Here is a 12,257-nt window from a genome sequence, read left to right on the forward strand (position 1 = left end):
CTGATTGACTTCTGAGCTGATGGAGCTTAGTAGCTATGCAAAAGGGGTAACCCACCCCTTTGTTATAAGTCTGAGAGTGAAGCAAGACACTTTGAGCTGAGGGGGGGTGGGGAAGAGTGGCTGCCTTGTTTCTCAATCAGCCCCAGCAGCTGTGAGCACATGGCTGCTTCTTTCTCTTTGTTTTTTCTTTATCTTAAGCCAGTGAGCATGCTGGAATGGAACTGTCCAGAGAGCAACCTTGTGAATTATGAAAGGTCTGGAGGTTTGCCGATAGGGTGTCAGGAGTAGGGTCTACCAATGCCCAGTGGTAGTGGAAACACCTGGATCGGGAGGGGAGAGTCACATAGAGATGCAAATACAGACAAAATCATCCCAGAATGGGGGCCACCTCAGGGAGCGTGACCCCTCCTGTGGCAAGAAGCAGCAGCAATGGACTGAAGAAGGAACAGATTCCAAGAATGTGACTGAGGGGCCTGCTATGGGAAACTTCAGGAAGACACTAATAAGGGAGAAAAGAACTTTAGGGCAAGGAATTGGAAGGTTCCCATTCGCTACACATATTCCTCACTACCTCTGTAATCTAAATTTGTGCCCACTTTCTCTACCTCCCCCCTAACCATGAACCCCGTGTGTGTATTTGTGGGAGAGCACACCTTAGAATTTTTTTGCGGGGGAGGGAGGATATTTTGTATCAACTGTTCTTACTATAGCTAAAAACTGGTTGAGGCTGTAGACTAATTGTTGATGTGGAGCACTCCTGTGAGGCCTCAGGAGCTAAAAATTAAAAGCATAGCCCCTCAAGGTTACCCCTAGAACTTTCAGAATGAGGAGCAGTCACAAACTCTGCAGACCATGAGATTGAATGGGAGTTGGGGAAATGGTCCCAGAGGGGTGACAACAAATTTTTGTTCCTTTTTCTAAGTTAAATGTGTGGTGATGGGCAAAGGTGGGATGAGATGTTAAGATTACAGGATCATAGATATGGGGTTAGAAGAAACTTTAGAGTTCATCTAGCCCAACTCCTTCATTTCACTAATGAAGAAGCTGAGGCCCAGAGGGGTTAAATGATCTGCCCAAGGCCTCGCAGGTCGTTAGTGACAAAGCAAGAATTCTAAGGTTCCTTGACCCCAAGTTTGGGGCCCTTACATGCAAAGGTATGGAGGTGAAAAGGGCAAGGTGAGATATTAATTGATAAATTGACATTGATCTGGAGGGATCCCATGATCTCTCTCAGTTTTCCTATCTGTAAAATTAGGGTTTGGGCCAGATGTCCCTTCTAGTTACAAACTCCTATGATTAATGAGCATCTCAATGGCACAGTTCCAGGGTTATTGTGAGCATCGAGTAAGTTAATATTTATAAAGTGCTTAGCACAGTGTCTGGCACGTAGTAGGCACTATATAAATGTTATTATTATTATTAGGGAATCTAGGTGGCACAGTGAATAGAGCACTGGGCTTGCAGTCAGGAAGACCTGAGTTCAAATGCAGCCTCAAACACTTACTAGCCATGTGACCCTGGGCAAGTCACTTAACCCTGTTTGCCTTGGTTTCTTCATCTGTAAAATAAGCTGGAGAAAGAAATGGCAAACCACTCCAGCATCTGTGCCAAGAAAACCCCAAAAGAGTTTTTAAGTATCAACACTACTAAAACAACTGAATAACATACTTACTATTACTCAAATGATAGTTGTATAATAAGTTTGCAAGGCATACGATATTAAATTTTTATTAGCCTGAGTATAACTCTACATTAATCCCTATTAAATTTCATCTTATTAGAGTTGCCTCATATCTTCTAGACTATCTTTATATTCTGTAGACACCAGGGAAGAAGAAGAAGCTTTCTAAGTCCCATTTTGGGACTTCAATGAATACCAACTGTGATTCCCCACTCTCCCCAGCTGCAGCTGCCAGCATTTTAGTGTTGACAACTGCTTGGGCGACCTTCCTCAAGCCCTTTAACAATGGTTAAGTCACCATGCATAACAGGTGATCTGCTGAGTTTTCAGGGTTCCCAGGATTCTTACCTTCACCTCCACTGTATATACTGTGGGTGTACATAGTTGTTTGCAGTCATCTACCAGCTTAGAATGGGGACTCCTTGAGGTCAAGGATTGCTTTTTTGTCTTTTTGGGGGGTGGGGTATTCTCAACATTTAGCACATAGTTGCTATTATTCAGTTATTTCAATCATATCTGACTCTTTGTGACTGCATTTTGGGTTTTCTTGGCAAAGATACTAGAGTGGTTTGCCATTTCTGGGTTAAGTGACTTGTCCAGGGTCACATAGCTGGTAAGTGTCTGAGACTGGATTTAAACTCATGAAGACGAGTTTTCCTGAATCCAGGCCCAGCACTCTATCCACTGTGCTGCCTAGTGGCCCACAGAACATATTAAGATCTTAATAAATGCTTGTTGATTGAATGACTGACTACTGCCATGGCTTTCCTCTCTGTTATGATAAATACTATTGTATTCAAGTTATCTTTCATCAAGATAAAATATATCTCACATGAAAGAAACTCACTGTAGCCTTGTTTACTCTAGAACAAAATCTAGCATGTAGGGTCTGACTTGGCTATCAGTTAGGTGGGTTTAGCACTTGAAGTAGCAAAAGGAGTTTTATAGAAATCAGCTTCAACTCTTACATGGTCCCACTCAATGAAAGCAGACTGGTGTAGTCTCAGGAACATTGGCCTGGGAATCAGCATATTTCAGTTCAAATATGAGTTGTGTTTCCCACTAGCTATGTGACCTTGGATAAGTCACTACACCTCAATGGGCTTCTGTTTCCTCTTGTATAAAATAAGGATGTGGGGGGGGCGGGGGGGAGGGGTGAGAACTAGTTGTTTCCTAAGACCTTTTCCAGTTCTAAACTAGACTCAAAGGAAAGTGAAAAAAGAAACATCTGGGAAAGTCATGATCATGTGTAAAAGAATTGTTTGGAGAGACTGTGAAGCAGGCACAGACATTCTGACTGATAGCCAAGACATAAGGCTACACCTAGAGGCTCAGACTTGGGCCAGAACCAGGACTAGGGCTTGGAGGTAAGCATAAGACCAGGTGTTTAAAAATAACAATAGCATCCAACTCAGAACTGAACTCAACTGGGCAGAGATCCCACCCGGCTCCCTCGTCCTCACTATCACCTAGACCAGTGTGGAAGACCTTAAGTTCCAGTGGCCTTTTCCATCCAAATATTTGTCATTTTGTTTTTTATGCAATTCAATTCAATTCGATTAAATTCAATCCAGCGACATTTATTGAGCACCCATGTGCCAGATCTTGCTCTAGGGTTACAAAGACCAAAATGAAACCACCCCTTTATGCCTAAGATCATGCTGTAAAACCATGCTAATTCACACTGATTTAGGAGGTAGGGCATATAACAGCAAAGGTTTGAATTATAGGTTAATTCAAAAGAAATGTAGTTTCATTGCTTTAGCAAAGGGCCTTTGCTGCACATTCCCGAATCACCTAAGATGGTGACAACAAAGTGGGAGATGGCAAGTTGCCCTGACATGTGGGTGGGAGCATTGGCTGGCAGCCAGAATAGGCTGAATCCCTAAAACTACCAGACTGGGACCATCTCAGTCTCTTCCTGGCTACAGCCAGGGAGTCAAAGACCCATTTACCTGAAGCTTAGGTACCAAGCACTGAGCTGGGTGTGATGAGATACCATCCTCTTCCTCTTTGGGCTCCATAGCCCCGAGAATCAGGTTTGGGGTTTTGATCTGCTTTGCTTATCTTTTTCTAGGCACTGACAGTGGAATTCCTAGATGTAGATCCCTGAGTTACAGAGACCTTGGAGGCAGAATTTCAGATTTAATGATGTTGCTGACCCTGCTGGAAGGTTCTGAGAAATCAGAGTGTTAGGAATTGATCCTGGGTGGGGGGTATTGGACTTAGAACTTGGTGGGACCATGCTATTATAGGAACTGAGTTAAGATGTGAATATAATTCCCCTGCCTTCCTCAGAACCCATAAGAATAAGGGGAAGATTTTAACCTCATGAATTGGGGATGGGGAACATTTATATGTTTATTTTTGCTATGCCTTTGAAGTAAATATTCCCCTGTAAAAGCTACTCTGACTGGTAAGTGGTTAAATGGAATTGAAGTGCAAGGGACCTATAACACTGGTCATTGATAGGGGCTTGAGCCAATGACAAAGAGACTGGACACCTCCAATCCCCATAGGGTACTAGAGAACCCTGGAGGTGGAATGGAATGAAACATACCTGCCTTCAGGAAGTGGGGGTCAGTGTAGTCACTGTTACACTTTTAAATGTGTGTAATAATTCAAACTAGGTCAACCAAGTCCATTTTTCATTACTTACACCATTACCTAATCCATGTCCCTAGGGAATCTATTTTAGTGAATAGATAAGACTGAGTAATAACGAGCACACCATTTTGGTGCATGGAGGTAGGCATAAACATAATTTATTCTTTTCAATATTTTGCTCCTCTCTCCTATAAGTTTGTCTAATGGCTCCGATTTCTCTAGGACTTTTAATTTTTCTAAAGCACGTTTCCTCACAGGTTCCTGGGGAGAAAGGTTGTATTAGTGTCATTGTCCTTATTTTAAATATGAAGAAACTGGGCTTCTGATTGGTCACAGCATATAATAGAGCCTGGATTTGAACACGGGTCTTCTGATGCCCAGTCTAGAGTTCTTCCTCTCTATCCATTCCCTAGTACTTTGAAATACAGGTGAAATCTGCTTAAATGCACATGTAGGGTCATCTTGAAGATTGAATAAGCATCTGAAAGTCAGGAAGTATCATAAGAAGGCAACCTGAGTGTGTGTGTGTGTGTGTGTGTGTGTGTGTGTGTGTTTGGTGCTGCAAAATTCATTTAATCATTCCTCAATCAATAGGCTTCTATTTTTCCCCCAAGGTCTTTGTTTCTAGAAAGGATGTTATCTTTGTTTTCTTGGCCTGGGAGTAAGATAGCTGGGTCAAATACTATATACAGTTTAGTGACTTTTTTTCCCCCCGCAGGGCAATGAGGGTTAAGTGACATGCCCAGGGTCACATAGCTAGTGTCTGAGGCCGGATTTGAACTCAGCTCCTCCTGAATCCAGGGCCGGTGCTTTATCTTTTGCACCACCTAGCTGCCCTCAATTTAGTGACTTTTAAAAAATAATTCCATATTTTTTTAATCAGAACAGGCCAACCCATAGGTCCACCCACAGGACATTAGTGGACCTGCCTTCCCAAAGCTCCTTTGACATTGGCTATTTTCTGTTTTGATTATCTTTGCCAATCTGAGATCTGTGAGGTGGAACCACAGAGATGTTTTCATTTTTATTTCTTTGGTTACTGGTGATTTGGAACATCCTTTTATATAGTTGCTGATGTCCATATCCTGTCTTCCCTGCACTGTAGTGTTTCCTCTTGCTTTTCCCAGGTATCCAAGGTCCTCCTGCTCTTATCTCTCTCTGATATATATATCTCTTAAGCTCCTCTCTGGAAAAGATTTGATTAACTCATTGACTAACAAGATGGGGGAAACTAGGTAGTGCAGTGGATAGAGCACTGGCCCTGAAGGTGGGAGGACCTGGGTTCAAATCTCACCTTAGACACTTACTAGCTGTGTGACCCTGGGCAAGTCACTTAATCCCAATTGCCTTAAACATCCAGGACCATCTCCAGTTGTCCTGATACATGTCTTGCCACTGGATCCTGATGGGATCCAGATCTCTGGAGGGGAGAGTGTGAGCTTGGTTGCCTTGCCCAGCCCTCCCTCACTTCAATCCAATTCAGTACTAGTCAGAACCTCACCCCAATGTCATGGTCCTCTTCTAGAATGAAGGACAAACAACAACTACTAAGATGAAAATTACTGATAAAGTTTAATGTCTCATTCCTCCTAGGGATATTTGTGCTTTAAAAGGAGAAAAAAGTTTTAAGCCAAAGGAACAAGGTTTTAATAGTGGAAGTTCAGGTATAAGAGAGAAAATGGTGGAGGTGTTTCTTTGTATTGCTAGGGTCCTTGTAGGTGGCACTGGGCTGGGCCTGGAGTCAGGAAGACCTGAGTTCAAATCCAGGCTCAGACCCTGACCCTGGGCAAGTCACTTAACCCATTTGCCTCAGTTTCCTCATCTATAAAATGGGGATGATAAAAGCACCTACCTCAGGGGATTGTTGGAGGACCAAATGAGCCAATATTTGTAAAGCCCTTAGCATATAGTAACCACTATATGAATATTAGCTATTATGATTATCATCATCATTATCATTCTAGGCAACGCTGAAAGAAATGACCCTGGTAGGCAGCCATCTGCTTTGCCGGCCCCGACAATAATGTGGGACATCAGAATGTTGCTTGGTCATCCTTGGGAGGAGGTGGTGTCTACAGTGGTCAGAGCTTTTCCCCGACCTGGGGAAGTGGTGTGTCTCTGAGAGAACTGCTTCTGAATCCCTAAAGGGTGAAAAGTCTCAACACTCTAGGGAAATGGCTCTTAGAGATATACAAAGAAAGGGGAGGCAATCCGCTCTTCTGACAGCATTCGTATCTGCTCCAAGTCTGATTTCATTCATGCTGGAAGAAAATTGGGTTGAAAGAGGAAATAAAGTAAAGCTCGGTGACTTGTGCAAGGGTTCATGATTTAATTTGCCTACCCACAATGCTCCACTGGCCATTCAGGCTAGAAGAATGGACTTTTATTTGACCCTGCTGACAGATGAAAATGATTGCCTTGTTTGGTTTGATATTAAAAACAGGGGAGGGGGGAGTGAGGTTGAAGAGTGCCTGAGGGACAGTTGTTCTTTCAGTACCCGTCTTGGAGGTGCTGGCAGGGCTTTAAAGGGGGACAGATGGAGAGAACTTCTAGGGACTGTCTAAAGCCTGCAGCTAATATCAGTCCTGATGAGTAAAGAAGGGCAGTTTGCCAGGTGACCGGAGCACCCAGGTTAGTGGGTTTGAAAAAATCTTATGAGAGAACAGAAATCCCCTTTTCAGATGTTAAAGGGTAACTAGATGTCTTGGTATTGAGTGAGATATCCTTTGATGAATGTAACCATCCAAAGAAGATTGCTTTGGGTCACTGACAGCCACAGGTGACCTCTCTCAGCAAAAAGGCATCTAGTGAATATTTTTTTCTAGAGTTGCAGTGGGAGAGCTGTGCCTTGTCATTTTGGCCTTTTCAACCTTCAGCATCTAGTCATTCCACAGTGTCGGTCAGGCTGCTGTCGGCTTCTGCCAGCAGCAAAAGCAAAGGCCCCTCCCCTCCTTGTTTGAAATACAGATGATATGACAACTGGATGGGGTGAACTGGGGTGGGGTGGTGTTGGTAAATCATTAACAACTGGCTCTCTGAAAAGGGACACATCTTAAAGTTTAATCTGCAATATCAACATTTTCTCCATCACTTCCTTAAGTCTAGACAATCAACAATACAATTAACCAAGCCCTGATTTGTAGCATCTGCAGATTTCTGAGTTAGAAAATAGTCCCTGAAAAATCAACAATCGGTTCTCTCAGCATGGCTCAGGATGTACTTGGCTTTCCTAATCCAGCCCATACCCCTGGAAATTGCCTAGATTTCTTCTTAAAATCTTAGGATCCTAGAGCCAGAAGGAAACTTAGAAATGATCTAGCTCTCATCTTACTAATGAGAGAATGGAGGCCCTATTATATATCCCTCCAATTCTTTCACTCAACAGTCCAGCCACACAGGCCTAAGGAGGTTATTCTTCACACCATCTCCCTTCTCTGTGTCTGTTCATTAGCTGTTTCCTGTGCTTGTAAAACTCTCCGACTTTATCCCTGACTCTTCAGGTCCCTTGTTTTCTTCGATACCCTGCTCGAACGCCTTTTACATGAAGCCTTTTCTGATCTCCTAACCCAGATTTCAGTGTACTTCCCACCCCATAATGTACCTTGCATTTATCATGCATAAGTTTTATACATTCTTATTTATTTACATGTTATCTCCCATGGCAAAATGTAAGCTACTAGAAGGAAAATCCTTCCTTCCTTCCTTTTCTCTCTTTCCTTCTTTCCTTCCTTCCTCCCTTCTTCTTTCTTTCCTTCCTTCCTTTTTTCCTTCCTTCCTTCTTTTTTCTTTCCTTTCATTTCTTTGTTTGTTTCTTTCCTTCCTTTTTTCCTTCCTTCCTTCCTTTCCTTTCTTCCTTTCTTGCTTCCTTCCTTGCTTTTCTCCTTCCTTGCTTGCTTTCTCCCTTCCTCTCTTTCTTCCTCCCTCCCTTCATTCCTCTTTCCTTTCTTCCTTTCTTTATCCCTTCCACCCTTTTTTCTTCTTTGCTTCCTCCCTTACTTCCTTCCTATCTTCTTTCCTTCCTTCCTTCATCAGAAACTTTAAGTATAAATTTTAATTTTACAGAGTACTTTAATCAGGAGAGTGATGGTAAATGTTTAATAATTGGCTCTTCAAAAAAAAAGTATGCCTGACACACATTAAAGTTTCATCTGCATTATTACAATTTTCTCCATCACTTTCTTGAAGTCTAGATAATCCACAAAGCAATATATGAAGCCCTGATTTGTGAGGTGTCAGTGTTCACTGAATCAGCTTTCTTGAGCTGGTTTGAGCTGGCTCCAGCATACTTCTAAGACATCTCATTTGGTCTTCACTACCACCCTGCAAGGCAGGAATTACCATATCCATTCTACAGATGAGGAAACTGAGGCTCAAAAAGCCATAATACTCAAGGCTTTGTAGTGAGCATCAGAAGTGAGGTTTGGACCCCAATTTTTCTGGCTCCAGTTTGAATATGCTCTCCATTGTGCCATGCAGTCTTCCACAAGAACTACAGCACAGACTCTTCCTTGGATGAGGAATACATAATCAGGGCATTTGGAGACAATATTCTTCCACTGCATACTCTATTGTGTGGGAAGACTGAATGTGACATGGACCTAGAAGGATTTTGTGAAGAGAAGGCAGATTCTTGGCTCCTTCCTTGCCATATCAACCAACTGTACACTTCTGCAACAAAATTAAAAAAAAACTCACCATGATATTCCACCAACTTTCAGTCTCACTTATCAGTGTATATTGTCAAAATACATGAAGAAAAGTGTGAGAGTGAAAACCCAGAACAGAGCAAACAGGGAGCTCTGAGAGGATTGCATCGTTATGAGATCAAGTTGGATGGTGTTTTCAGACTGTTATTTAATGAGAGGCAGGGTAATGAAAAAGTGAAATGAATGTAAGGAAAGCATTTTACTAAGTATCTATCTACTCATTCCATATACTTTACTAGGTTCTGGGGATCCAAACACAAAAGTAAGATTGCCCCTGCCCTCATGGAGATTAGTTTAATAGGAATAGACAATATATACATAGCATATAGGGCAATGGGGGCCAGGGATGGGAGTTTTTGTTTGGGAAGTCATAGTGATGGTTTGTGTCATTATAGGGAAATCAATGGTCAGACAAATGGTAATGTTGATTTTGATTAATTATTAAGCAAAGAAAGAAAGAGATGGATGTAAGGGGTCAAGGGGAGCAGGAAGAAATGGAAGAGGCAAGATGCCTTGAGAGGCCCTGGTTTCCTGGAAGGGGCTGGTTGGATAGAATGTGAAGCATGGTCTGGGGCCAGCTAAATATAGTGGGTCTGTACTCCCTCACCAATAGGAGAGCTCAGCCCCAGGGCAGTGGTGTGGTGCCAAGAGAACCGATTATGAAATCAGAAAGACCTGGGTTCAAGTTCTGCCTGACACATATTAGCTATGGGCAACACTTAACGTCTCAATGTCCCCATGTAATTCTTTTAAGATTAAGCCTGTGGATGGGCAGCTAGGTGGTGCAGTGGATAGAGCACCAGTCCTGGATTCAGGAGTACCTGAGTTCAAATCCAGCCTCAGACACTTGACACTTACTAGCTGTGTGACCTTGGGCAAGTCACTTAACCCTCATTGCCCATACATACACACACACACACACACCAAAAGAAAGAAAGAAAGATTAAGCCTGTGGAGAGTTGTCTATTTATACTGGCAGAAGAAATTTCTATACAGAGTTCCTCGTATCTATTGATATCACAGGGCTAGACTAAGCACCCCCCCCCCAATTGAAGAAAAGTCAATTAATTTTCCTTTTTCAATCCTGATTCTCCTCTGTGGCTGTCACACCGTGGCAATGAGTTGATATCTATAAGTGCCTAACAGACATAAACTCTTTCAAATCCATGAGAACTGGTAAATTTACTAAAGAAAAACCATCTTCTGACTTCAAAAGCATTTCCATTTTGGAAAATGAGGTCTCACAAGGTTTTGAGAAATGCTTTTGGATTTGATTTATTTTGCTTCTTCTCTATAAGATTAACAGCTAAAAGTTCTGGTATCCATCAAGTAGCTCTCTTCAATTGTTTATAAAATGTGAGAATTTTATGTCTTTCTCAGTTTCTCAAAGTGAATTAATGACTTTTGGACCACTGGGTAATGTTGTTTATGTTCATCTAAAGGCCAGTTTCCTATGTATGGCAATGTTTCTTAAAATAGGACCACTCCCTGCCCACCTCTCAACTCAAGAGGGAGTACTCATTGGGCTATTATGAATGAGAGGAATGGGGTTTCTTTTTTACCTGCTTGGCCTTCCCCCATTGCCCTTTATTCCTCCTGCCATGATGAGGAGTGAGGCATTCAGGGTTATTTATTTGGTGAAAGGGTCAAATGGGGTCATGGAATGTAGTCACAGAGGCATGCAATGATAAAATGTTTACTCCAAGAGCAATTTATGAGATTTTCTGCATGAATAGGATGGCCAATTTGGGATTAAGAAGAGTTACATAATTTTCTCAAGAGTTTATTTAATTAGCACAGTGACCATTGAAACTAGATTACAGCATGTATACTACCTTCCTCAACAAATTCTTCTGGACTTTCAAAGCATTCCCTATTCTGGCTCCACCCCATTTACTCACCCTTGCTCCCCTTTGTTCCCCAAAACACACCCCTCTGCTTTCATCAAACTGATATCCTTATTGGCTCATAAACATAACATGATCATTCTCAGTTATGGCATTTCCTTTTCCTAGAACACTCTACTTTCTATCTTCTGACCATCCAAATCTTACCCTCTGCGCAAGACCTGACACCTTATTCAGGCAGACTAAGCCAAACACTGCCCACCCACATTCATGTGTTCATTTTCTGTATTGTATACTCTAGTACTTTGGAACTATGCTACTCATAATATGGTTTAATTATATATTACCTTCTTCCATCAATATTAGTCTTATCTCCTTACCTAAGTTACAATCTCCGTGAGGGTGAGGACCATGTCTTCTGCTTCTGTTTGACTCACCAGAAGGGTTTACTTAGGATAATATCCAACTCATTTAACACACCGGTGGAGGCTTTTAAACTATGATTTTAATTGCTTTGGGAGCTCCTAGAATATTTTGAATTTGGGGATAGGTTTTTTTTGTTTGGTTTTGTTTGGTTTTTAGTGAGGCAATTGGGGTTAAGTGACTTGCCTAGGGTCACACAGCTAGTAAGTGTTAAGTGTCCAAATTTGAACTCAGGTACTGCTGACTCCAGGGCCAGTGCTCTGTCCACTGCGCCATCTAGCTGCCCCTTGGGGATAATTTTGTCTGGGATACTTACCTATGGAGTCAGGGATATCTTCAAGTACTACACATTCATTCATTCAGCAAATATTTATTCGGTATTTTCTATGTATTGATCATCCTTTTAGGTACTAAAAAGACATAAACTTTAGTTTAGATTCAATCCCTCCCCTCAAGAAGGTTAGTTATAGTAAAGAAGAATCTGTACAGATCTTTGAGAAGCAAACAAAGGTATTTAAAGGGAAGCACAAATTTTAGGTAAAATTTGGTCCCTGTTCTCATGGAGCTTACAGCCTGCTATACAGTAGAAGAGGCTATATGTATCATTGAGAGGCATACAAACAAGTGTCAGAGCTCTGTAGCCAAAGTAAAGGAGTTAAAGAAATTATCCATATATATATATATATATATATATATATATATATATATACACACACACATATATACATATACACACACACATATATATATGCATACATATCTACACACACACACACACACATATATATATATTTGCAGGGCAATGAGGGTTAGGCGACTTGCTCAGGGTCACATAGCTATTAAGTATCAAGTGTCTGAGGCCAAATTTGAACTCAGATCCTCCTGAATTCAGGGCCAGTGCTCTATCCACTGTGCCACCTAGCTGCCCCCTATGCATATAATTTAACCACCTTTCTCCTCCTCCTCTTTCCCATTTTTATATAAGTAATTCAG

The sequence above is a fragment of the Dromiciops gliroides genome, chromosome 1 (genome assembly GCF_019393635.1).
Source record: "Dromiciops gliroides isolate mDroGli1 chromosome 1, mDroGli1.pri, whole genome shotgun sequence".
NCBI classification, from domain to species: domain Eukaryota; kingdom Metazoa; phylum Chordata; class Mammalia; order Microbiotheria; family Microbiotheriidae; genus Dromiciops; species Dromiciops gliroides.